This window comes from Scyliorhinus torazame, chromosome 7 (genome assembly GCF_047496885.1).
Source record: "Scyliorhinus torazame isolate Kashiwa2021f chromosome 7, sScyTor2.1, whole genome shotgun sequence".
Lineage (NCBI taxonomy): Eukaryota > Metazoa > Chordata > Chondrichthyes > Carcharhiniformes > Scyliorhinidae > Scyliorhinus > Scyliorhinus torazame.
The window spans coordinates 224,493,576-224,521,365 of record NC_092713.1 but is presented as its reverse complement, the minus strand read 5'-3'; the positions used below and the strand labels follow the sequence as shown (position 1 = coordinate 224,521,365).

The following is a 27,790-nucleotide window of genomic DNA, read 5'->3' as shown; positions in this document are numbered from 1 at the left end:
TACCACCAGTGCTAACCTGATTCCTGCAGCATTGGTTTAAATTTGATAGTTCTGTCATATCAGTTTTGTTACCCATTAGTATCAATATGAGCATAAGCAGTGCAAAATCCATTTTTATGCATGTTGCTTTAAAATTCTAAGGTGTAACTATTAAATGGCTGACTGTTCCATCACCATTCAGTCACTTTATTTGCCTCATTGGTTTGTGTGGGACTAATATCTACAAACCATGAAGGTTGCACATTGATTTTCTGTTCTGCGCTGTGTTAGTTGACTGTAGTTAGGTGTCAATACAAAAGTTACAATTAACCCTGGAGCCTCTATGATAAGTAGGGAAAAAGGTTGGACACAGTTTCCATTCCTAAGTGGAAAAATATAATTTTATTTTCTTGATAAATATTTTATTAAATTATCAAATATAAACAATAATATACATATAGACAAAGATATACACATAATATATATTACAAAAAAACAAATCAAGAGTAGGAAGGTAATTAATGAGTGCATTGGAGTAAGGAACCCCTATTATTAATCAATGGTTGCCATCTCTGGTGGAACCTCCCATCGAGCTTTTGATAGTATACTTTATCTTTTCCAGATGCAAGACCAATATCATATCTACCACCCATGCAGATGCTTTGGGTGGTGAGAGAGATCTCCAGTTGAGTAATATTCGCCTCCTGGCTATTAAGGAAGTGAAGGGAAGAACATCCGCCGTCATTTCCGAGTAGAATGATGGGGAGCCTGAAATCCCAAATATTGCAATCAGTGGGCACAGTTCTAGAGTTCTCTGCAAAATCTTGGATATTGTGTCGAAAAAGGAAACCCAGTATCCAGCAAACATAAGATAAGACCAAAGCGCATGCGTGTGGTTAGGTGGTTTAAGTGAACAGAGGTCACACTTGTTCTCCACATCTCAAAAGAATCCACTCATTTTGCCTTTTTCCAGTGCGTTCTATGTAGCACTTTGAACTGAACCAAACTCAGTCTGGCACAGGATGAAGTGGAATTCACCCGTGTCGAGGGCTTCCCTCCAAGTCTCCTCAGTATGTAGAGAGTCTAGCTCCTCCACCCATTTCTCATGTACTCTATCCAAGGGGGAAGGATCCGAAGATAGAATGAGGTTGTACAGATTGGAAATTGACCGGCTCCCTTGCTGTGTCAAGGTCAGTACCTTTTCCAGCAGGGAAGAAGATAGGACCGGGTGAAGAAGGGAAAGAACTTACATGAGAATTTGAAAGAAACAAAAAAGGTTGGGACCAGTCAGTTTGTATCTGTAAGTTTCCCAAGGCTGGCAGAGCCTCCATCTAGAAATAAATCCCCAAAGTGCACCAGACCTCCCGTTCTCCAGGACCTGAACAATGGGTCCAAGCTCGAAGGCAAGATGGAGGTGGTTATCACATATCAATGCAAGTGAGAAGAGTGAGAAATGACTTAAGTGCTGCTGGAACTATTTCCAAATCCTGAGGGAGGAAATCGCCACAGGGCTCGAGGAAAGACCTACAAGCGGGAAGGGCAGCAGTGCGGCAATTATGGCAGGGAGGGAGGAGGCTGCGATGCAAGGCCGTCCCTCCAATCTACTCTAGTTTGACCTCAGGTTACTGAGCCATTGTAGGATTTTCTGTGTGTTGGCAGCCCAGTAATAAAACAGCATATTCGGGAGGGCTAAGCTTCCTGATCCTTTCTGAAGCAGAGCGCTGCGGACTCTGGGACTCTTACCATAAGACCATGAGACATAGGAGCAGAATTAGGCCATTCGGCCCATCGAGTCTGCCCCGCCATTCAATCATGGCTGATATTTTTCTCATCCCCATTCTCCTGCCTTCTCCCCATAACCCCTGATCCCCTTATTGATCAAAAAGCTATCTATCTCTGTCTTAAGGACACTTGGTAATTTGGCCTCTACAGCCTTCTGCAGCAAAGAGTTCCACAGATTCACCACCCTCTGGCTGAAGAAATTCCTCCTCATCCCTGTTTTAAATGATCGTCCTTTTAGTCTGAGATTGTGTCCTCTGGTTCTCGTTTTTCCTACAAGTGGAAGCATGCTCTCCACGTCCACTCTATCCTGTAAGTTTCAATAAGACTCACAATACTCCAAATGGGGTCTGACCAGAGCCCTATACAACCTCAGAAGTACATCCCTGGTCTTGTATTCTAGCCCTCTCGACATGAATGGTAACATTGTATTTGCCTTTCTAACTGACGACTGAACCTGCACATTAACCTTAAGAGAATCAAGAACAAAGAGTCCCAAGTTCCATCGTGCTTCTGATTTCCTAAGCATCTTCCCATTTAGAAAAAAGTCTATGCCTCCATATCCCCTTCCAAAGTGCATAACCTCACTTTTCCACATTGTATTCCATCTGCCACTTCTTTGCCTACTCTCCTAGCCTGCCCAAGTCCTTCTGCAACCCACCTGCTTCCTCAATACTACCTGCCCCTCGACAGATCTTTGTATCATCTGCAAACTTAACAACAGTGCCTTCAGTTCCTTCCTCCAGATAATTAATGTATATTGTGAAAAATTGTGGTCCCAGCACAGACCCCTGAGGCACACCACTAGTCACCGGCTACCATCCTGAAAAAGACCCCTTTATCCCCACTCTCTGCCTTCTGCCAGGCAGCCAATCCACTATCCATGCCAGGATCTTATCCTTAACACCATGGGCTCTTAACTTATTTAACAGTCTCCTATGTGGCACCTTGTCAACAGCCTTCTGGAAATCTAAATAAGTCACGTCCACTGGTTCTTCTTTGGCTGGAGAACCCATGCTGACTCAGTCCTATTTTATCATGCACTTCCAAGTACACCACAATCTCATCTTTAATAATGGACTCTTACCTCCCAGATAAATGCCAATACTGATTTGTTGGCTGTAATAAAAAATACTTTTGGTAAAAATATGGGGAAACATTGAAATAAGAATAAAAACCTTGGTAGCACATTCATCTTGACTGTTTGGATCCTGCCCGCAAGAGTCAGAGGGAGACTATTCCAACTCTGTACATCCATTTCAATCTTACTGATAGGGCTTGAAAAGTTCAGTTTGTGCAGTAAGGCCCAGTTGTGGGCTACGCAGATTCCCAGATATCGGAAATTAGAGAGCGAGAGGCGAAATGGCAATGAACCAAGCTTAGCCCCTCTGGCCGAAGGGTTCACTGGAAACACTCACTTTTACTCACATTTTGTTTATAACCAGTAAACCTACCAAATCTTGTAACTTCATGAGGAGATTGAAGAGTAGGTCAACTGTGTTGAGCAAAACCCAGTGTTCCTCTCCTTCCCGATATTCTCCCCTCCATCCCTCCAATGACCTCAGCACTATCGCCAGAGTGTCAATGGCCATCACAAAGAGCAATGGAGAAAGGGGGCAGCCCTGTCTTGTGCCCCTGCCTAGCGGAAAATATTCAGAGGAGGTCCTATTTGTGCGGATGCTGGGGCATTGTACATAGGACGAACCCAGGAGGAGAATTTGGGGCCAAATCCGAATCTACCCAAGATCTCAAAAATGTAGTTCCACTCCATTCTATTAAATGCTTTTTCTGCATTCAAAGATATCAAAACGTCACGTTCCAAAGTAGATGGGGGGTGGGGGCGGGAAGGACAATGTTCAAGAGATGTTGGACGTTGGCCAATAACTGTCTACCTTTGATAAAGCCTGTCTGAGCCTCTGATATTATAGTTGGAAGGGCTCCATCCGGGTTGCCAGGACTTCAGCCAGTAATTTAACATCAGTGTCAACGAGTAAAATGAGTCAAAAGACCTACACTCTACTGGGTCCTTACCTTTTTATGGAACACCGAGATTGTGGCTTGGGCAAGGGTCGTGGGTAGTGATTTCCTAGACAGAGACTCATTGAACATGTTAAATAATAAGGACATTTATTGCTCTGAGAACTACTTATAAAATTTTAATTGGAAGCCATCAGGACCGGGGGCTTTACCAGATTGCAGCCGATCAATACATTTGTGTATTTTTTCTGGGCTGAAGGGGGATTCCAGTTCCCGTTTCCTGCATTCCTCGATGGTAAACCATCCAGAAACCTCATCATGTCTGAGGTGTCTGGAGGAGACTTTGACTCAAATAGCTCATGGTAAAACAAACTGATAGCTGCAATAACCTGAAGACGGTCTGACACTAAGTTACCTTCTTTGCTCCGAATCCGTGGGATTTCTCGGGAGGAAGCCTCCTTCTTGAGTTGATGTGCAAGGAGACAACTCGCCTTTCCCCATGTTCATAGAACGTGCCCCTAGAACATCGTAACTGAAGCACCATATCAGATTTTTAGTGAACAGATTATATTTGAAAAACAGCTCAAAATCCATTCTAAAGGTGGGGAATGTCACATCCCCAGCTAGCCCTGAACATTGAGCCAGACGTCAATACTTTCCAGGTTGACAGATGAAGAATGGTCACTTGAGCGAAGAATCATAAGATGGCCATTTGAGAATGAGAGGAAGGGAAAGAATTGGGGACAGAATATGTGAGACCAAAAAAAAGTTTAAGAACAGGAATATCCACACTAACAAGTTTCTAGAGCACAATAAATGGGCATTTATTTAAATTCAGTATCAACCTTCCATTGCGAATATCTCTAATGCAGCAAAGGAGCCTTGTCAATAATTATATAAATCCTAGATTCTGGCAGGGCAATCAATCCCTCTGAAGAGACAATGGGGGTGAAAGTTGGCTGGGACAAGACAATCTGAAAGAGGCTGCCAATGTGCTGACACCCATTTTGCATTACTGCCCAAGATGTATTTCATTCCCAATGGCCTGTAAACCACCAATAATTTATAAAGCCACTTCACAGCAATGTATTTGCATAGTTTCATTGGAAAGAATCCCAAAACAATTTTGAATAACACAAATAAACTCAAATGAAATAATATTGAGCTTTTATTTAGTTGTTTTCCATCATTGACGGTAGCTGTTTTTAAGGTAAGTTTGCTGCTTGCATACTGCTAGTGCAGCCTCTCAACCACGAGGAGTACATATCAGAAAGTTGTATGTGTGCACCCCAATTTTAATGGGTGCATATCATGGACTTCCAGTGAGATAAATGTAACAAATTGGTGTATATTGTATGTTATATCTGTTGCAGTAATATTTGTTTAAGCCTGAGTTCATGTATATATGTATATCTGTTGCAGTAATATCATTAAAGAATCTAGGTTAAGGTTTCCAAACTCTGTAGCTGCAGAGCCCCATGTTCGGCAGTTGAACATTTTGGGAGCCGGTTTAGCTCAGTTGGTTGGACAGCTGGTTTGTGATGCAGAGTGAGGTCAAAAACGCAGATTGAATTCCCGTCCTGTCTGAGGTTATTCATGAAGGCCCACCTTTCTCAAATATGCCCCTTGCCTGAAATGTGTTGATCCTCAGGTAAAATCATCACCAGTCAGCTCTCCCTCTCAAAGGGGCAAGCAATCTATGGCCATCTGGGACTGGGACTTTACTTACACAGAGAGACTTAATGGAATTTATTTATGATTGCTAGAGATTCTTTGGAGGGTAGATAATTTGAGACACTGTGCTTAGACTTAGGTCAGGGATCTGAGTGAGATAAAGCTGATGTTATTAATGGGAGGAGCCAGGTCTGTGGCAGACAGTTTAGCTTTAGTTTTGCTGGGAGCTTTGAGCTGGGCTACTAAGAACCGGTGTTCCATGTTACTCTTCCGGGTTTTATAGTATCATAGAATTTACAGTGCAGAAGGTGACCATTCAGCCCATCGCGTCTGCACCGGTCCTTGGAAAGAGCACCCTACCCAAGCTCACACCTCCACCCTAATCACGCAACCCAGTAACCCCACCTAACCTTTTTTGTTTTTGGACATGAAGGGCAATTTAGCATGGCCATTCCACCTAATGTGCACATCTTTGGACTGTGGGAGGAAACCGGAGCACCCAGAGGAAACCCAAGCAGACATGGGGAGAAAGTGCAAACTTCGCACGGACAGTGACCCAAGCCGGGAATCGAACCTGGGACCCTGGAGCTGTGAAGCAACTGTGCTAACCACTGTGCTACCGTGACCCCCCACCGCCCCGAGATACTCTCGCATTTGACATCAGCATGGCTCACAACACAGGTCAAACCTGAATTCTGTGCTCATTCCTACTTGTGCCAAGAGAAAAGAATAATGTCAACATCTTCCATATCTGTACATCTGAAACTTGAGAACAAAATTTCCAACCTCTCTCTTCAGAGCGAAATGATTCATTAGTAGCTCAACTGTGTTGCTGGTGGAAACTTAACAATGAGGACAGGTGAATCTAAACGGCAGCTGCTGCAGATTTAAAATCATATGATTGTCCATTGTCTCGATTATCCATTGTCTTGTCTATCAAAAAGTCACTTGTGATGTTATCTTTAGAGTATTCCACCATACCTGGAACTTGCAGAGCGATTTCACCATAAGTCTTCTTCTCTATAGTGATATAATGGTATGTTGTTAGATATTGTAGACAATACTAAATAAATTATAAACATTTATGAAAGCTACCTGCAAAAAAGGTTTAACAATTGTGAGAGTGCAGTTCTATAAAAATAGCCTTTTTAATTTGTGTAGAACGGTTAAAGTAATAAGACATCCAAAGGCACTCACCTAGGACCTTATAAAGAGACATAGGACATTTAACCATATTTAGTCAAGAGGTAGATTTTTAAGGAACATCTTAAAGGCAGAGGTTTATGGGGGTAATTCCAGAGCTTAGGGCAGTTGAAGGCACAACCACCAATTGTGGAGCTATTAAAATTAAGAATGGTCAAGACAACATAATTAGATGACAACAAATATCTTGGAGAATATAGAGATAGGGAGGGAACAAGCAATCTAGGTCATCAAGTAATTGGGTGAACATGGACTTGGTGTGAGTAAGGACACAGTCAATAAAGTTTTGGATGATCTCAACTTTATAGAGGGTACAATGTGGGAGATTGCTGGAATAGTCAGATAACAATGGCTTGATGAGGGCTTTCTCCGCAGATGACCTAAGTTGGGGCTGAAGTCAGGCATTGTGAGAAGATAAATGGAAGCTCATCTCAAGGTCCAATATGACAGCAATGGCACAAGCCACCTGTTCAGTGTAGGATGGTTGTCCCAGAGAGGGAAGGAATCAGTAGCTAGAGAATGGACTTTGTCATGGGAACAAGGTCAATGGGCTGGATTCTCCATTTCAGAGACGAAGGAGGCGAATCTCCAATATGGAGCCCAAGCGTTCGCGCCATCGTGAACGCCGTCGCATTTCACGACGGCGTGAACCGGGCCCTGGTACGACTGATTCTGGCCCCCACAGGGGGCCAACACGACACTGGAGCGGTTCATGCCGCTCCAGTCTCCTTTCGCGGTACCAAATGGGCGCCGCGCCAACCCACGCATGCGCAGTTGGACTGCGCCAACCTGCACATGCGCGGGGGACTTCGTTAGCGCGCCGGCCCTGACTCAACATGGCGTCGGTGTTCAGGGGCCAGCCGTGCCAGAAAGTAGGCCCGGGGGAGGGGCAGAGAGGCCGGCCTTCCGATCGGTGGGCCCCGATCACGGGCCAGACCCCATCCGAGGCCCCCCCCTGGTGAAGGAGCCCCCCCCCCCCACACACAGGCCGCCCCCCCCGACCATTCGCGCAGAGTTCCCGCCTGCAGCGACCAGGGGTGAAAGGCGCCGGCGGGTCTTTGTCATATCGGCGCGGCCGCTCGGCACATGCCAGCCAGAGAATTGCCGGCCCCGCTGGTTTCAGCGGCCCACGCCACGGCAAACGTGCCGGCACAAATGCCGCCGATTCTTCGCACCTCGGAGAATCGCGGGCTGGCATCGGGGCATCGTAGCACAGTTGTGGCAATTCTCAGGGCCGGCGCGGGGCTCGGAGAATCGCCCCCTAAGTGCTGATGCTGGGACTGAATTGTGGGTGTTCTACCCTGATAGAAGCACTGGTACCGGAGCAATTCGGTACATGCTAATGGGCTAGCACCGGTGCCACGCTGAACTAGTGCAATTCTAACTGATGCCGACATTGAATTTGCTGTGGTCAGGATTGGCACTGGAGAGCCTGACAAGCTAGAACTGCATATAAACACTGTACTCCCCAGACACTGTATTCCAGCCAAGAAGATGCCACCCTGGAGAGCAGCCCCAAGATCCGCCGTGCAGAGCTGGAGGCACTGCGGGATGTCATGGAGGAGAGGCGGGCCACCCTGTTCTCCAGGGTTGGAAGGAGGCTGCCACCTGCAAATGTTAATCGGGCCTGGGTGCAGGTGGAAGAGGCCATGAGCACCATGGGCCCCACTGCCAGGACCAGGCAGCAATGCAGGAAGATGCTTCAGGACTTCCTCAGGCCAGCCAGGGTGACCACCACCATTACCAGGCCTCTGGCACCAATTCCCGTCCCATGCGCCCTACTCCCACCACTCTCCCTGCACCCCCTCCCTCGCATGTGGCCCCATCAGGCCAACTGTTAGGCAGCGCTGGGTGAGGATGGGCAATGCCCTGCCACCAACCCCTACCCCACACACTCGTATCTCCCCTCCCCACCTAGAGGGCGACTGAACCCGATCTGCTGGCAGGCTGCTCGCACCCCAACCTGCACCACAAGCCAACACATACCACCCACCTTGGCTGGGTGCCCCACACAAGCACATGCCACTGGCCGCAGATCCCCTGTGCTGCCCGCGTCTAAATGTCTCACGCGGTGCATGATATGTCTCTCCAGAAGAAGGCAGCCCACAACTGCCGTGAGAGAGAGAGAGAGAGAGGGAGAAGACTGGAGGGGCATGCTGGACCTGCGGCCCTTCATCATCGCAGAGCAGAGGGTGATGGGCCTGGTCGGCAGGGTTGGAGAACAGGCGGAGGTTGGCATTGGAAGCACAAGTGAGCCCCCAATGAAATGCAATGTCCCGATGGCACGTGTGGCACCCAACCCCCCCCGCCACACACACACACACACACACCACACCTACTGCGATCTAACCATGCGGCTTGTCTTATGTCTTGCAGGATCACTTGCTGATAAGGCAGGTTTATCTGGGGTCCTTTGCCCCCGCTGCAACCCCGAATCTCACATAGTGATGAGGTGGGACCTGCTGGTGCCCCATGCCCCTATGCTGCAACCATGCAATACCCCGGAGAACATGTCCAGGGACGACACCAATTTTCCATCACTGCTATTACCAACACCCTCCACCACCCCAGAGACTCCCACTTCAGCTGAGCACTTTAGTGAAGAGGTTCCTGAGGCACTATCTGGTGTGCACCACATACATGCAGTGGGACATTAGGTGGACATTAGGCGCTTCTGGAAGGGGCGATCCCATCAATGTTGGAGATGCAGGCGTAGAGCCAGGGACTACATGTGCCGGTGTCAGCAACCATCCAGCATCTGCAGATGCAGTTGGAGGAGTCCAACCACCTGCAGGGGCAGGAGGCGGTGCGCCCACGGTGGAGGTCTTGGATGCAAAGTTATCGGCCATGGGTCAGGATGTCCATGTCACAGGCAGCCTTGTACCAGAGCAACATGGATATTGCAGTGGCGCTCCAGAGCTTGGCCCAGTCACAATAGGTCATGGCTGCCAGCGCCAAGGGCATTGGCTTGACACTGGCTGACCTGAGCCAGTCCCAGAGGGACTAGACATGGCCCCTGAGTTATGTGGCACTGTCCCAGAGGGTGGTGCCCTCCTCTGGTGTCCACTGTGGGTATCCTCTTTGGATGGGCCATGTGATACATTGGCAGAAGGGTGGCGCCAGTTGTGGAAGGGGGGTAGGGTGGTGCGCGCAATGTGCCACTGATTGGCGCTATGCTTGGTGGCATGCGTGCAGGCAGGGCCCATGGGTGGGGCTCAGCCAGGGTGTTGGGCACCTGGCGGGACTGTAGCAGCGGTGTGCTGTGGGTTGTTTGTGTGGCGCACTGGTTGTCTCTACTTTTCTGGTGGCAGGATGGATGGTGACAGGGGCACGGTTTGCAGACATGGCTTGGTGACAGCCTGTAGTCCAGCAGGGTGGGATAGCTGAGTGTGTCACTGGTGGAATGACTGCCCTGCGAGGGGCACCATGCCAGAGTGGGTGCCTTTAGCCAAGGTGTATGCGCCTGCCGGTCAAGGCATGCTCCGTGGCTCTTCTGCTGCCCCTGCAATGGAGCAATACATCAGGTGAGTGCACCGGGTGCACCAACGCCTTGTGATGCACAGACTGCGTTGAGCCATGACCATCCCATTGATGGGTCGGCTGAGGTCTGTGGGCTCCCGGGCGTTGCCCTGGGGATTGGGAGCCACCCATACAGCTGGTGGCACTCGTCACATCTACGGGCCACAGTGGGCAGTTAGTGGGGTGCAGAGCCAGATGACTGCCGTGCAGGCCACGGCAATGGCAGTCCATGCCTGGACACCAAGGTCTCAGGGCGGCACCCATACCAACGGTCCTTCCTTGGTTGACCCCCGCCACTCCCCTGGCCATGGCAGATGCCCCTGGCCAGCGGCACAACCGGCAGCCCACCGTTGCATCTTTGGTAACTTGGCTTGCCTCCTCCCTGCCCCTCGTCGGCTACAGCGCCTGTTTCCTGATTTTAAATACCACAAGTGAACTGCGTCAGTCACTGCTGCCTGGTGGAGCCGGAGCACCGCGAGAGGCTGGAGAATACCGGTCAGCCGTTAATGATCTGCTAACGGACTTCCGATTGTGGCTTTGCTGAGCTAAGTCGCACGTTCAGCAGTTCCTGCCAGAAACTGACTTTTGGGCTCTTTTTAGGGGCCCCAGCGGAATTTATTCGACGGTCCCCAGTGTGGCAGGGTGACAGTGCGATTTCCCCGGCACTGTATGGATTGGACCAGGGGCGGAGCGGTGAAAAAAGTAATTTTGGTGCAGCGAAAGTGCGAGGGAGGGAAACAAAGATGGCGGCAGGTGGAGGCAAGGCAGCGTGGGCGCAGTGGTCGCAAGAGCAGCAGGAGTTTCTCAAGCGCTGCTTCACGGAATTGAAAGCAGAGCTGCTGGAGCTGATGAAGGCTTCGATCGGCAAGCTGGTCGAGACCCAGAAGGCCAAAGGGGTGGCGATCCGGGAGGTGTGGCAGAAGGCCTCGGAGAATGAGGACGAGATATTGGGCCTGCCGGTGAAGGTAGAGGCGTACGAGGCGCTGCATAAGAAATGGCAGGAGAAGTTCAAGGACATGGAGAATCGGTCGAGGAGGAAGAACCTGCGGATTCCGGATCTCCTGGAGGGAGTGGAGGGGTCGGATGCTGGAGCATATGTGGTCACGATGCTGAACACGTTGATGGGCACGGGTGCCTTCCCGAGACCCCTGGAGCTGGATGGGGTCCACTGAGTCCTGGCGAGGAGGCCCAAGTCTAACGAGCCGCCGCGGGCGGTATTGGTGCGGTTCCACCGCTTGATGGACAGGCAGTGTGTCCTAAGCTGGGCAAAAAAGGAGCGCAGCAGCAGGTGGGAGAATGCAGAGGTCTGTATATACCAGGACTGGAGCGCGGAGGTGGCCAAGAAGAGAGCCGGGTACAATCGGGCTAAGGCGGTGCTGCATCGGAAGGGGGCGAAATGTGGGATGCTGCAGCCGGTGCGACTGTGGGTCACATTTAAGGACTGGCACCATTATTTTGAGACACCGGAGGAGGCGCCGACCTTTATCCAGGACACGGACTGAGGGTCGGTTGTGAGGGGTTGTGGCAGGGGGACTACTGTGGTTACTGTGCTTTTGGGGATGTTCTGTTCTGTTCTGTATTGTTTCCTTGGGTGCTGGGTGGGGTAGGGTGAAATGGTTCAAAGTGGGGGTTTTGTGAGAGTGTGGGCGTCGGTGGTTGGAAAGACGGGACCCCATTGGGGGGGGGGGGGGGAGATGGGAGGCCCGAGGTGGGGGAGCTGGGATTAGGCCGCAAAGGGGAGCTGCGCCAGAGAGGGCGGGGCCGGTATGATGGAAAGCGCGGGCGTTTTCCTGCGCTAGGGAAGGAAGGGGGTGGGGCCAGGGGGAAGGGCGGTGTTGGAGAGGAGTGCCCGCTGATGGATAGGAGGGTGGGGGGGAGACTACCACACTGGGGGATCGATGGAGTGGCAGGAGTGGCCGGGGTCAGCAGGAGTCAGCTGACTTACGGGAGTGCTATGGGGGGAGCAACGCAGCTGGGGGAGACTAGCTGGGGGGGTGCAGGGGGGGGGGGGGGGGGAAACTGGGTTGCTGCTGCATTGGCCAAAGGGGAGCTGGAGCTCGGAGAGAGAGTCGGGGCGGGGGTCTGCCGCTGGGGTGAATGGAGAGTGCGGGAGGCGCGGGCACGTGCCTGGCCTAGAAAAGGGGATGGCTAATCGGCTGGGGGGGGGGGGGGAGGGGGCGGGAAGCCCCCTGACCCAGCTGATAGCTTGGAATGTGAGAGGCCTGAACGGGCCGGTCAAGAGGGCCCGTGTGTTCGCGCACCTGAAGGGACTGAAGGCAGATGTGGTTATGCTCCAGGAGACGCATTTGAGGGTGGCAGATCAGATTAGGCTGAGAAAGGGGTGGGTAGAGCAGGTTTTCCACTCGGGGTTTGACGCAAAGAATCGAGGGGTGGCGATTTTGGTGGGGAAGCGGGTGTCATTTGAGGCGCTGAACATCGTGGCAGACAATGGAGGTAGGTATGTGATGGTGAGCGGTCAGCTGCAGGGGGTGCGGGTGGTATTAGTGAATGTATATGCCCCGGATTGGGACGGTGCCGGATTTATGCGGCGCATGTTGGGCCGGATTCCGGACCTGGAGGCAGGGAGCTTGATAATGGGGGGGGGGGACTTCAACACGGTACTGGATTCAGCATTGGACCGCTCCAGGTCCAGGACGGGTAAGAGGCCGGCTGCGGCCAAGGTGCTGAGGGGGTTTATGGACCAGATGAGAGGAGTGGACCCATGGAGGTTTGTCAGGCCGGAGGCCAGGGAATTTTCTTTTTTTTCCCACGTCCATAAAGCCTACACCCGGATAGACTTCTTCGTTATGAGCAGGGCACTAATCCCGAGGGTGGAGGACATGGAGTATTCGGCCATTGCCATCTCAGACCATGCCCCGCATTGGGTGGAGCTGGAGCTAGGGGAGGAGAGGGACCAGCACACCCGCTGTGGCACCTGGATGTGGGCTTGCTGGCGGATGAGGAGATGAGCGGGCGGATCCAGGGGTGCATTGAAAGCTATCTCGAGGCGAACGATAATGGAGAGGTGCAGGTGGGGATGGTCTGGGAGGCGCTGAAGGCGGTGATTAGGGGAGAGCTAATCTCCACTAGGGCCTACATGGAGAGGAGAGAGAGGGAGAGATTGTGGGGGGGGGAGATTTTAAGGGTCGATAGGAGGTATGCAGAGGTCCCCGAGGAGGGATTACTCAAGGAGCGGCGATGCCTCCAGGCTGAGTTCAACCTGTTGACCACCAAGAAGGCAGAGGTGCAGTGGAGGAAAGCGCAAGGGGTGGTGTATGAGTACAGGGAGAAGGCTAGCCGGATGTTGGCACATCAGCTTCGGAAGCGGGAGGCAGCGAGGGAGATTCTGGGAGTTTGGGATAAAGAGGGAACATGGTGAGGAGTGCGGTGGGAATAAATGGGGTATTTAGAGACTTTTATGAGGGGCTGTATAGGTCTGAGCCCCCGACGGAGGAGGGGGGATTGCGTCAATTTTTGGATCGGCTGAGGTTCCCGAGGGTGGAGGAGGAGCAGGTGGCTGGGCTTGTGGCACCGGTAGGGCTGGAGGAGCTGACTAAGGGGCTGGGGAGTATGCAGGCAGGGAAGGCACCGGGGCCAGATGGGTTCCCGGTGGAATTTTACCGGAAGTACATGGACCTTCTGGGCCCTTTATTAGTGAGGACTTTCAATGAGGCAATGGAGGGGGGGGGCTATCCCCGACGATGTCCAGGGCACTGATCTCGCTGATCTTGAAGCGGGACAAGGACCCATTACAGTGTGGGTCGTATAGGCCAATCTCGCTCCTCAACGTGGACGTGAAGCTGTTAGCAAAGGTGTTGGCTACCAGAATTGAGGACTGTGTCCAGGGGGTGATTCACGAGGACCAGACGGGTTTTGTGAAGGGAAGGCAGCTGAATACCAATGTGCGGAGGCTCCTTAACGTAATCATGATGCCTGCAGTGGAGGGGGAAGCGGAGATAGTGGCGGCGATGGACGCAGAGAAGGCCTTCGATAGGGTGGAGGGGGGGTACCTTTGGGAAATGTTCAGGAGGTTTGGGTTCGTGGAGGGGTTCATTAGTTGGGTTAGGCTACTTTACGAAGCCCCGGTGGTGAGTGTGGCCACGAATCGAGGCAGTGGTGCCCCCTATCCCCCTTGCTATTTGCATTGCCAATTGAGCCTTTGGCTATGGCTCTAAGGGAGTCCAGGAACTGGAGGGGGCTGGTCCGCGGTGGGGAGGAACACCGGGTATCGTTGTATGCCGATGACCTGTTACTGTATGTGGCGGACCCAGTGGGCGGGGATGCCGGAGGTGATGCGGATCGTCAGGGAGTTTGGGGGCTTTTCCGGGTATAAGTTCAACGTGAGGAAGAGTGAGCTCTTCGTGGTACACCCAGGGGACCAGGGAAGGGGGATAGACGAGCTTCCACTGAAGAGGGCGAAAAGGAGTTTTCGGTACCTGGGGATCCAGGTGTCCAGGAGCTGGGGGGCCCTACACAAGCTCAACTTGACGCGACTGGTGGAGCAGATGGAGGAGGAGTTTAAAAGGTGGGATATGCTGCCACTCTCCTTGGCAGGTAGGGTGCAGTCGGTGAAAATGACAGTCCTCCCGAGGTTCCTTTTTGTATTCCAGTGCCTCCCATCCTGATCCCTAAGGCCTTTTTTAAGCAGGTCAGCAGGAGCATAATGGGATTCGTATGGGCGAAAAGACTCCGAGGGTGAGAAGGGTGTTTCTGGAGTGGAATAGGGACAGAGGAGGGTTAGCGTTACCTAATCTGTGTGGGTACTACTGGGCTGCCAATGTGGGCGATGATACGCAAGTGGGGAATGGAGGGAGTGGGGGCGGCGTGGAAGAGGCTGAAGATGGCGTCCTGTGTGGGCACGAGTTTGGGAGCGCTGGTGACAGCACCGCTGCCACTCCCGCCGACTAGGTATACCACGAGTCCGGTGGTGATGTCACAGGGGTGAGGTGGAAGCTTCGGTTTGGTCCCCGATCCGGGTGAACCATCGGTTCGACCCGGGGAGAATGGATGGAGGGTTCCTGAGCTGGCACAGGGCAGGAATTAGAAGGATGAAGGACCTGTTTTTAGATGGGATGTTTGCGAGCCTTGGGGCGCTGGAGGAACAATTCGGGCTACCCTCGGAAATGCCTTCAGGTACATGCAGGTAAGGGCGTTTGTAAGACGGCAGGTGAGGGAGTTCCCGCTGCTTCCAGCACGTAGAATCCAGGATAGGGTGCTCTCGGGGGTGTGGGTTGGAGAAGGTAGGGACTCGGCGATCTACCAGGAGATGCAGGAGGAGGAGGAGACCTCGGTGGAGGAGCTAAAGGGTAAATGGGAGGAGGAGCTTGGGGAGGAGATAGACGAGGGTGTGTGGGCGGTCGCCCTGGGTAGGGTTAATTCCTCCTCCTCTTGCGCCAGGCTTAGCCTGATACAATTTAAGGTTCTTCACAGAGCGCGTATGACAGGGGCGAGGCTGAGCAGGTTCTTTGGGGTGGAAGACAGGTGTGTGAGTTGCTCGGGGAGCCCAGCAATTCACGCCCACATGTTCTGGGCGTGCCCGGCTCTGGATGGGTTCTGGAGGGGCGTTGCGAGGACGGTGTCTAAGGTGGTGAATGTCGTGATGGGTGTTCCGATACACAAACGAACCAACACGGTTGTAGATGGTACAACTCTGCTTTATTATTCTGTACAATAATAACTATTAACTTCTGGCTGTGGTTCGTACTTCACCAGCTAACCTGTGGACCCAGCCCTAGCACTATCTTAGTTAGGCACTCAGTACATGGTGCATGTCTGAGTGGCACGCTGTGAGCTCTGTGCTCTGAGCTATCTCCTGGTAGAATGAGCGGGAACTGTGGTGTTCCCTGTTTTATAGTGCGTGTGCTCTCACTGGTGATTGGCTGCGATGTGTGTGTGTTGGTTGGTCCAACTACCTGTCCATCAGTGTGTGTGTGATTGCACCATGATATGTTAATGTGGATATCATGACAGTGAACACCCGGGTTAAGCCGAGCTGGGGTTAGCACTATTTGGGGTATCAGACGAGCCGGGAGTGCAGGAGGTGAAAGAGGCCGGTATTCTGGCCTTTGCATCCCTGGTAGCCCGGCGGAGGATTCTGCTACAGTGGAAAAATGCGAGGCCCCCAAGCATGGAAGCCTGGATCAGCGACATGGCAGGATTCATTAAATTGGAGAGGGTAAAATTTGCCTTGAGAGCGTCTGTGCAAGCGTTCTTCAGGCGGTGGCAACCATTCCTAGACTTTCTAGCGGGGTGTTAGGAGGCAGTCAGCAGCAGCAGCAACCTGGGGCGGGGTGGGGGGGGGGAGGAGGGGGAGGAGGGGGGGTGTACTTTATGTTTTCTACTGTGTTTATTATTGCTTAACGGGGGGGGGTTTGTATATTGGGGGAATTCGTGATGTAGTTGTAAGACGTTTATTTCTGTGTTCTTTGTTTTTCTTTTTTCTGTAAGGGGGGGTTTGTTGAAAATATGTAAAAATTTGAATAAAAATATATATTTTTTTTTAATGATCTGCTAACGGCCGTTACTGTACAATTTGCATGCCCATGGCGGGCATGCAGTTCTCTGCCTAATTGCAATTTTAGATTCGAGCATTGTTGGATAGAGATTCCCACTCAATGGCCGCCCATTATTTAATTGGAAGACATTTCTACTTATCCTGTACTAAATATTAGACAAGTTGAATAAAGAATTGAATTCCAATCATGCCCACCCTAAAACCTAAACAAGTCATGGAAATACAATTATGTACTACATGGCTATTTCACACGGTCAATGTAACCTTGCTTTTTCACCATTAGAGTTTACTCTTGGACATCGCGAAATTAATTTCGGTGATCTCCGATTCAAATTAATGCAGATCAGAAGAAAATTTATCAGTGTGACGCTGACTGTGGCAAATGAAACTAATCAAACCGGTACAGTCGGAGATATTCTTTTTGGGTTAGATCTATAAAGGTAATATTACTGAGGGAGTGTACAGAGAATTTCCCCAGCATTAACGTTACCAATTTTGAAGATTACAAAAAGTCATTAAATCATTTTGAAATATAATAATTATGGCATTTCTCCATTATATGACTATATTGAACAGTTGCTATTTCACAGTACATGTTTTCCTTGCAGCACTCATGAAAAGGTTTACCACATCCTTTTCAGGCCCACAGCTCTTTGGCACAACAGAAACGATACAGCCGACTGACCTTTCTTTTAGTATTTAACAATAAAATAACAGATGATCAAAAAGGATTCAAAGATTGAAATGCAATCTGTGATTTCATATTGCATCTCACTCAATGGAATGAATTTTACTGCCCACTAGGGGGTGGGATGACAGGTTGAGGGTGCGGGGTGGGTGCATGTTTGCAAAATTGTGTGCCATGGCAGTGGTGCCATACCCATCATCTGCCCACCCTTGAAAGCACTTTATCCCTTGCAGGGGAGGCATTGACCGACTCGCTCACCTGTGGGTCAATGGAGGCCCTTAAGTGGCGAATTAATGGCTGTTTAAGGCCCTCCTCTCACTGCCACCGGAATTCTCTTGCAGCAGGACAGGCCCACGCCAATTGACGAGGTTGCCAGGTAAAAGCTGGCAATCTAGTGGCTGAGCCCTGTTTGGGAACCCATTGGACCCTCTCCTCCCACTTCATCCCAAAGCTTCCTTGTCCTCGCATTTCCTCTCCACCCTGCCCTGTCTGGAAAACTTCAACAAAATGCCTTTTTTTTTATCAATACCTAATCAATCTTCCTACTCCTGTTCAAGTATCCATCTTCCTTATATAAATTATTAGATTTTTTAAAATACCATCTTCCAAAGCAAAAATGTTTCTGTCTTTGCGATGTTCTTAACAACTAATGCACCATTGCAGCAGTTTTCTCATGGCCAAATGAATTTGATAGGTCTTTTAAATGGCGTTATCTAGCTTTTGAGTATGGAGCCTTGAGCATACTTTGTGTACAATGAAGCTACAGGACAGGAACTAAAGCCTGTAGCAAAATAGTCAATGGATAGTCAGTCTGGCAAAGAAAAAACGTAAGAAATGGGTTGATATTTCCTCAAAATGCTATGTTTTGTGAAATTATAAATGCAGCTTCTGGGTTTACAAAAAAATACTCCATATAGTACAGAAATAGTCAGACTAGTGTAGGATATTTCTGATGAAGAGCTGACACAAACTGAATGGGTTCCTTCTGCATGACAAACTTCTGTAGAAAAGCAAAAAAGTGAAAAGAGGAGGGCAGCTGTTAAAAAAGCACAATATGTAACCTCTCCAGTTCGGAATGCTTGGGACCAAGTCATTTCTGGATTTTGGTACTTTTTGGATGATAGAGGGACATTAGAATGCTTAATCACAATTGTGTGAACCAGAAAACATTGTACGTCAGTGGCGTCAGAGCGCGCTGGGGTGCTGCTCCGGCACCTTCAATTTCAAGAAGACTTGTAAACTCAGCTGGAGTGGTCGTGTGAAACCCAGGCGAGGCGGCTGGAGTGACGGGGTGAGGCCCAGGTGAGGCAGCTGGAGTGGCCATGTGAGGCCAGGCCAAGGCACCTGAAGCGGTGGTGTGAGGCCCAGGCGCGGCAGCTGGAGTGGTCATGTGAGGCCAGGCCAAGGCACCTGAAGCGGTGGTGTGAGGCCTAGGTGGGACAGTTGGAGTGATGGTGTGAGGCCCAGGCGAGGCAGCTAGAGTGGCTGTGTGAGGCCTAGGCGAGGCACCTGGAGCGGTCATGTGAGGCCCAGGCGAGGCAGCTGGATGGCCGTGTGAGGCCCAGGTGAGGCAGCTGGTGTAGTCGTGTGAGGCCCAGGCGAGACAGCTGGAGTGGTAATGTGAAGCCCAGGCGAGGCAGTTGGAGTGGTCATGTGAGGCCCAGGCGAGGCAGCTGGAGTGGCCGTGTGAGGCCCAGGTGAGGCAGCTGGTGTAGTCGTGTGAGGCCAGGCCAAGGCACCTGAAGCGGTGGTGTGAGGCCCAGGTGAGACAGTTGGAGTGACGGTGTGAGGCCCAGGTGAGGCAGCTAGAGTGGCTGTGTGAGGCCCAGGCGAGGCACCTGGAGCGGTCATGTGAGGCCCAGGCGAGGCAGTTGGAGTGGTCATGTGAGGCCCAGGCGAGGCAGCTGGAGTGGCCGTGTGAGGCCCAGGCGAGACAGCTGGAGTGGTCATGTGAGGCCCAGGCAAGGCAGCTGGAGTGGCGGTGTGAAACCCAGGTGAGACAGTTGGAGTGGGGGCATGAGGTCCAGGCGAAGCAGCTGGAAGGGGAGTGTGGTGTACAGGCAGGGCAGCCAGAGCAGCAGTGTCAGGTGAGACAAACCATCTGGAGAGATGGTGTGAGGTCCAGGTTGGGCAGCTGGAGAGATTGTGCAGGGCTCAGGAGAGGCAGCTGGGGAGGGGCTGCCGGGCCCAGGCGAGGCATCTGGAGAGATGGCGCAGGAACAGGCAAGGCAGCTGGAGAGATGGTGTGGATCACAGGTGAGGCAACCATAGCAATGGAGCCCACTGGCATCTGAGTACTAGAGTGACTGGTGACTGTGTGTGAGGGGTTAGAGATTGTGAGAGGGTGAGGGATAGAGGGTGGCGTTTTAATGGGGTGGGGGATAGAAGGTGCAAGAGAGTGGGGTTTTGAGAGCATGTGAGGGGGTCGGGAGAAAGAATGCGGTGGGAGAAAGAGAGCGTGGGAGAAGAGTGAGTGGGTGGCGGAGGGTGAGTGTGAGGGGTTGGGGGAAAGAGTGTGTGAGGCATTGGGGAGAGGGAGGGTGTGGGGCAGAGAGCGATGATTGAGAGGCACAGTGTGGAGGGGATAGAGAGTGTCAGGAGAAAGTATGTGAGGCATTGGGGAGAGGGAGGGTGTGGGGGAGAGGCACAGTGTGGAGGGGATAGAGAGTGTCAGGAGGAGAGAAGATGTGGGGGAGAGAATGTGGGGGTAGAGAGAATGTGGAGAGGAAGACAGTGTGGGGGGGGAAGAGAGTGTGGAGGGGGCGAGAGGGTGGAGGGGGTGAGAATGTGGAGAGTTTAAGTGTGGAGAGGCGAGTGTAAATTTGAATGGGAAGAATGTAAGTGTGGAGGGGGAGAGTATAAGTGCGGAGGGGGAGAGTGTAAGTGCGGAGGGGGAGAGTGTAAGTGTGGAGGGGGAGAGTGTAAGTGTGGAGGGGGAGTGTATAAGTGTGGAGGGGGAGTGTGTAAGTGCGGAGGGGGAGAGTGTAAGTGTGGAGGGGGAAAGTATAAGTGAGGAGGGGGAAAATGTAAATGAGGAGGGGGAGAGTGCAAGTGTGGAGGGCGAGAGTGTAAGTATGGAGGGGGAGAGTGTAAGTGCGGAGGGGAAAATGTATGTGTGGAAGGGGAAAGTGTAAGTGAGGAGGGGGAGAATGTAAACGAAGAGGGGGTGAGTGTAAGTGAGGAAAGAGAGGACAGCAGAGAGAGTTTGTTAGGGGAGAAAGAGTGTGGAGGGAAAAGAGAGTGTGGAGGGAAGAGAAAGTGTGGAGGGAACAGACTGTGGAGGTGGAGAGAGCATAGAGTGGGAGAGAGTTTTCATCCCTTCTGTAAGGGGATTTCATCTATGTTGGCGTTTATGTTCCACACGAGCCTCCTCCCACACTTTTGATCACACTATCAGGGTAACCTTCAGCTTCTTTTTTCATCATTTGCATGGAGCAGCTGGAGTCGGAAGGGATGCGTTCCTAAAAATTCCATTCTAAACATTCAGGCCATAGTTTTGCTGATGTTTAGGAACTAAAATGATAAATACATAGGAAAACAATGTAATAGTAGATTTTAAAATTATATGGCCAATGGATTTTCTTCGAGCTCCTGCGCCTCAAATCTTGCCAATAATAATCTTTATTGTCACAAGACGGCATGCATCAACACTGCAATGAAGTTACTGTTAAAATCCCCTAGTCGCCACATTCTGGCGCCTGTTCGGGTACACAGAGGAAGAATTCAGAATGTCCAAATTACCTAACAGCACATCTTTTGGGACATGTGGGAGGAAACCGGAGCACCCAGAGGAAACCCACGCAGACACAGGGAGAACGTGTAGACTCTGCACAGACAGTGACCGAAGCGGGAATCGAACATGAGACCCTGGCGCTGTGAAGCAACAGTGCTACCCACTGTGCTACCGTGCTGCCGTTATCTACACCACTATTGTAGATAAAAGCAGTTACTGAAATATGGAAGTCCTAAAACATTATAAAGCAGCAATAAAAATGTTTTACTTATTCCAGTATTGTATCCTCAATGTTTCTGCTCCTAAACTATTGTATTAAAATGAATCATTTCTGGAAAACTGGTATTTCCAATCATGAATAGATTGTAGATGGTTGTATATTTTTGATGCTTTTAAAAATACAGTTAAAAGAAATCCCCCCCATCCTCAATTGTCCCAAGAATAAGGGAGTCACTCAATGTGATAGCAAGCTTTATGGAGCAGAAGTGCCAGCACCTGCTAAGTGAATTGATTATTTTAGGTAGTGGTTGACGTTTGACAGTAAATATCAAGGAGAAAATCAGCTGGAGTCCTGACTTCAAATTGTCATTTTGTGTGTTGTTGCCAGAAACTGGAAGGTCTTCACAACTTAGCTGTGGAGGTGCCAGTTTGATGAATAATTTGCTCAGCTATGATGAAATCCATCACAGAATATAGTCACCAGCGAAGCAGGAAAGTGACTATGGGTGATGTGCTGGAAGGTGATCAGTTTCCATGCACTGTATCTCAATAAAAGGTCCACACCTTCAGAGAACAAGGGTTTTTTTGTTAGTCATTTTACAGGATCTGGGCATCATTGGCTGGGCCAGCATTTATTGCCCATCCCTAATTGCTCTTGAGAAGGTGGTGGTGAGCAGTCTTTTTGAACCTCTGCAGTCCATGTGGTGTAGATACGCCCACAGTGCTGTTAAGGAGGAAGTTCCAGGAGTTTGACTCAACGATAATGACGGAACAGTGATATATTGCCAAGTCAGGATGGTGAGTGACTTGGAGGGGAACTTGCAGGTGGTGATGTCCCCAGGTGTCTGCTACCCTTATCCTTCTTGGTAGTAGAGGTTGAGGGTTTGGAAGGTGCTGTCTAAGGGACCTCGGTGAGTTCCTTCAGTGCATCTTGTAGATGGTACACACGGCTGCTACTGTTATTGGTGGTGGGGGGAGTAAATATTAGTGGACGCGGTACTGATCAAGTGGGCTGCTTTGTCCTGGATGGTGTCAAGCGTCTTGAGTGTTGTTGGAGCTGTTTTCACCCAGGCAAGTAGAGAATATTTCATTACACACCTGATTTGCACCTTGTATATGGTGGCCAGGCTTTTGGGGCAGCACGGTAGCACAAGTGGATAGCACTGTGGCTTCACAGCGCCAGTGTCCCAGGTTCGATTCCCCGCTGGGCCACTGTCTGTGAGGAGTCTGCACTTTCTCCCTGTGTCTGCATGGGTTTCCTCCGGGTGCTCCGGTTCCCTCCCACAGTCCAAAGACGTGCAGGTTAGGTGGATTGGCCATAATAAATTGCCCTTCGTGACCAAAAAGGTTAAGAGGGGTTATTGGGTTACGGGGATAGGGAGGAAGTGAGGGATTAAGTGGGTCAGTGCAGATTTGATGGGCCGAATGGCCTCCTTCTGCACTGTATGTTCTATGTTCTTGGAGGTGAGTTACTCACCACAGGATTCCGAGCCTTTGACCTGCTCTTGCAACCACAGTATTTATATGGCTAGCACAGTTCAGTTTCTGACCAAATTAAAGTTAAAAGTGCGAACTTGACTTCAATTTTGTAAGATAAAGTTGCATGCGTAATGATCTATAACTCTCATCGCTTTCAGCTAGAACAGTGCAATCTTCCCTTGAACGACCTTCCTGTGATTGAGATATAGTGGAAGCCGGCAGAGGGGGGGGGTAATAATCTCCCTACTGAGTGCAGTAGCAAAAAAGACTGTTGAAGCTGTCCACTTGCACCTGGTACGATTTTGCGGAAGTGCCAAGGATTCTAACAATGTGGCCTGAGATGAACTCAATGCTGAAGAGAAGTGGTTACTGCCTGGATCATTCAAATCGTGCCACTTCAAGGGTGCAATTTGGGCAGTGCTAAATTTGAATCTGAAGAATCCTGTTACAAAATAAATGAAAGTTATTCATATGAATACGATCCTAATAATTAAACAAAATATGATAAGTACAGGTACAGTCATCAAATCTAAGGCTGTTTTTACATTGTTACTCCCAGGGTAAAAGTAGAGCAATCAGCAGGGTAACTGCGGAGTCAGGACCCAGTATGCTTTGGAATATACTGGAGTAAGAGACCACATTGGAGCGACACTGTCTGATTTATCGTGTTACCTGTTAGATGGGTCTGTGACAATCCTGATGTACCGCCACTTTTCGCTTCCGGTATTACTCCTCTTTTCTGAAAAAGAGCTGGTAGTCTGAAAGATAGACTGCAATCTGAAACCCAGTACAACATAGAGGTGAACTACCCGGTACAATATGCGATCCAAAGTCCCAACTAGTCATCTGCACTCATGCCGCCATTAAACGACACTCCGGTCCTGTCGCAAATAACAGTGGTGTCCCAGCCGGGTTACGGGGTTTCACAGATTCCCACTGTGACCTACAATCATCTTTTTTTAAGAGGCGCTTGCTCCCAGATTGAAAATAATGCGCCGGGTGCAGAGAAACAGCAGCGAAGGAGACCACACTCCGGGAGGACAGAAAGGCTGCACTTGACAAGTACATCTACACAGATTCTCCCGCGCTTCACAAGGGGAGTCTGGACTAAACTCAAACGATGCAGTATGGACATTCCGCACTCTGAGCTCTGCCACAAGAGGACGCTTTGTCGTCTCCACTTTAACTGTTGAAAGTACATGTGCTGTAATCCGGGGGCGATGTTTATTAGTTGCTCAGTGACAGCATTTCACGCAGTTCCAAAAGTCTGTGTAACCCCGGACTACTCAGCCCCTCACCATAGGATAGTACATAAATTTCAGTCAAGCCCATCACAGCGACAGTTCTAGCCTGTGGCTCTGGAGTATGTACAAAAATAACGAAACTGGTCTTCATGTGAGTTACCATAAACGTATTTACAACAACCACCGTGATAAACGATCACACCGAAATAAAGGCCGAATTCTAACGGGGAGGGCGATGTGATAGATTCGACCCCCTCCCCGCCATAGCGCTGCCTACATTCTCCTTTGAATGCTTATCGGAATTATTATTCACCCAAACCCGTCTCCCATCAGCAAGTGAGACGTCTCTGCGTCTCTCTAATATGCGTCTCTCTAAAGCTGCTGATAGTGAAGTGAACATCCAAGCTGATATTAAAAGCGCTGTCACATTAAAAGTATAAAGCTCAGCTATTGTTGCATATATTACTCCGGAACACTTATGCTTGGGACCTTTAAGTTTGTGTTCTGGTTCTCGTCTGTATTAGAATAATAATGATGAATCCATACCTAAATAGCAATGATAAAATATTGATGTACACAGTCACGTTATAATTGCAAGTGCAATATAAAGCGCCATTTCTGCAACTTGGGCTGTGAAATGCCGTTAGTGCCAGAAATCTTCAGGTTAGAAATTTCAGCCCCTGTGTCCTGGGATGGTGACCTTGCCCCCCCCCCCCCCCCCCCCAAGTGGAGGGGGTTCAAATTGCCGGGTACAGTCCACCTTGCCGGGTACAGTCCACACAGTGGATTTAGCGGTTATAGTATCAATGTAGACCTGGTTGCGAAGTGGTTTGGCACCGCACTAAACAAGTACAAATCGGATATTGAGGGACGGAGCCGAGTCCCACAGCCAGCCCCCTCCCAGGGAGCCCTGATCCGGGGTCTGGGCTGCAGTTACCCCGCTGTAAGAGCAACTCACTGTGAATCCGAGTTGTTTGCTTCACGCTGTGGTGGTGGTAAGACAGTGAATTCGCCCTCAACCTGCTCCTGAGCACTTGGGGTTCCAACTGCTCTTTCCTTTCGGTGGAATGTCAGGAGGTCACAGCGGCCTGGAAAGCAGCTTCGCAATGATGAGCAGAGAGTTTGCAAAACGCCGGCACAAATAACAAGACTGTTCGACCCTAGCCGTAAACACAGGAGTGATTGGCTTTCCCTTTGCTTTAGGCGCTCAGAAAGTCTCCAAAACTTCACGAAAATGCCTCCCCCACTCATAACCAACCGTGGAATAGATTTCCCCTGAATGTGTTTTTGGAAAAGTATTGTATTAAATGGTCAAGTGTGGTGGAATATCATTTTTTTTCTCGTCCATACAAGAAACGACATCCTTGTCTCTCAATAGATCAATAACCTGTATTGAATTTCTGAAGCAACATTCAATGAATGTATAAATGTCAAACCAAACGGTTCCCAAAATGATTAGAACAATTGAGTTTGATATTATTCTATATGCAATAAACAGACAGGATAAACCACGGAATGCAAATTTAAGCTGGTTAGTGTCAGTTACTAATATGTTTATTGCAAGAAAATATTGTATATTACTTCAAGAAATGTGGGAGCTAGAGTTTCAATTTATCGTGCAATGTGAGGGCACTGTCTTAGTGAAATGTTTGGTAGCTGATGAATTGTCCTTGGGGCTTCATGAGTCTCTGGGGAATGAGTGCAATGATTTTCAGTGCAATATTGGATAAGTAACATGAAAGCGATTCAGAACCGAGACTTTCTTTTCTTTCATAAAAATAATTCTGCATCTTCCCCATACTGTTTGTGGAATAGGTGATTTATGAAGTATAAGCGACCGAACGTAAAAGTATGCAAATAGACGATGTGGTATATAGCCGTCTGTCCATATCAGTTGTATGTTGTAACCAGTATTAGAAGAGTTGATAACAGGTGTTATCAGATGTGCGGAATATTTTTTTTAAAGCCTTGTTCAATTACACAAAATAATTCGAACGCAAAGCCAGAGTCGATTGAATGTTACCGATAAAATATCGAAGGTGTGATTAATATAATGGAAACCTTACACCAATCCTTCAGAAAGTTGCTGGAATGTGACGAATGCTGTGACTTTTAAGAGGACAGCGGTTTGTATTTCTGAGGGGGGGGGGAACAAACTGCGCCAGTTACTTGTACAGCAATTGATTAACTGCGTTTAAACTCAAAAAACAACCCGCGGCCGCAGCTATTTCACAAGATGAAATACGTCCGGGTACCTTTTGAAGTTCTACCGTTTACATATTGAAATTGATTTTGAAAACACACCCTGGCCACAAATAAGTTGAAACGGCAAATATCAGCAATACTGAGTTCAATAAGTTCAACGCTCAATGAATAAATGCGATCGATTAAGACAGAGGGTTTTGTGATTGGCCACTCAATGAAATATCTCGTATTGAGATTGCAATTTTATTTCCCAAAATCGCACACACGCGAATCCGTGAGCCCTATGACAGCAGTAGCTTACATATTTACGAGCCTTGTTGGCTGGTGTCACAGTTATGTGTTGAGCATATATATTTTAATCCTGCCCTCACTCATGTTTACATATACATTGTACACAATGTGTCTCGTTAATAACAGTCACGTTCTCATTTTTTAAAGCGGTTACTGTTTTAAAGGACTATATCACTTTGACTTACACAGATCATTAAAGTTCACAAAAGACGCTGGCATGTTTTTCAAATAAAACTTTTCTGTCTAACTGATATTGTTACTGGAATACTCCCTAACATGCATTGACGTACTTCTTAAGCATGGGGCTCTGGGCTTTATTTCACACGGAGAAATGACACCATTTCTCCTGCTCCGTGTCTCTATCCGCCTAGTTACAAAGTTTCAGCAAGTTTATTTTCTCTTTGCAAAGGGCATTCACCTGCACAATTAAATCCAGTGTTAATGAGTGGTGGTTAATTAAAATGCTATTAAAGCTGAGGTCACACTGATTGCTGCGTGACAACAATGCGCCATTGTGGAACATAAGAATCGAGAAATTGTTCTCATATTGACTTATCGTGAATGGACTTGGCTTAAACCAATGCAAGGTCAGCATGCTTTAAACTCTTAGTTGTTCAACTCTTGGGCACTGGAGTAGTTTTGCCACTTGCACTGACTGAATAATCTCCTTGCGTATTGGTATCTGAAAACACAGGTGACAAGTGCAATAAAACTGAAATCAATCGTACCTGACCATCTACTCAGCTTTTCTTAAAGCTGCCGCGCCCTTAAAATATACTTGCCGCTGTTCTATGTATATTTGCAATTCCCCATATGCCTAGATTCTGTATTGGTAGCGACGGTATCATTATGAGAGATGGAAACGGTTCTACTTTCTCCGGGATGATGTTTTGGAATAGCTCCGAGTCCCCTGTAACGTTCTCAAGGAATGATTAGACGTAAATGTATCTCCAGCTCGGATCAAATACGGAGCTGCCCCTTTGAAATCAAAGGAAATGGCTCGCCTGCTTGCATTGTTGTTTCTCGCGGAATAATAAAGAAAGCATTTTCATTTGACATTAACGCCTGCCTGAGAACAGTAAATGAAGGCCTCTCGGGAGTATTTAGCGCTGTGGTATATATGGTTATGTTATTTCCAATCGCACACTGCTTCTTTCAAGGTTCATTTTTGTGTCAATACCATTTGTCCTTCCACATGAAATAATGTATTATTAATGAAGTGAAATAGACGGCAGCGGAATATACAAATGTTAGTAATGTTCTGAGTAACAATCACGTCCCCTCTG

At 49.3% G+C, this 27,790-nt stretch overlaps 1 long non-coding RNA gene across 1 annotated transcript; it reads right to left on the bottom strand.

Annotated features, from left to right (window-relative positions):
- Positions 1-492: 492 nt before the first annotated feature.
- On the bottom strand, positions 493-24,551 carry LOC140426865 (uncharacterized). Its single transcript, XR_011948317.1, has 3 exons — positions 23,437-24,551; positions 4,151-6,429; positions 493-747 (listed from the first exon to the last, which is right to left on the bottom strand). It is a non-coding gene; the product is annotated as an uncharacterized lncRNA (long non-coding RNA).
- Positions 24,552-27,790: the final 3,239 nt, after the last annotated feature.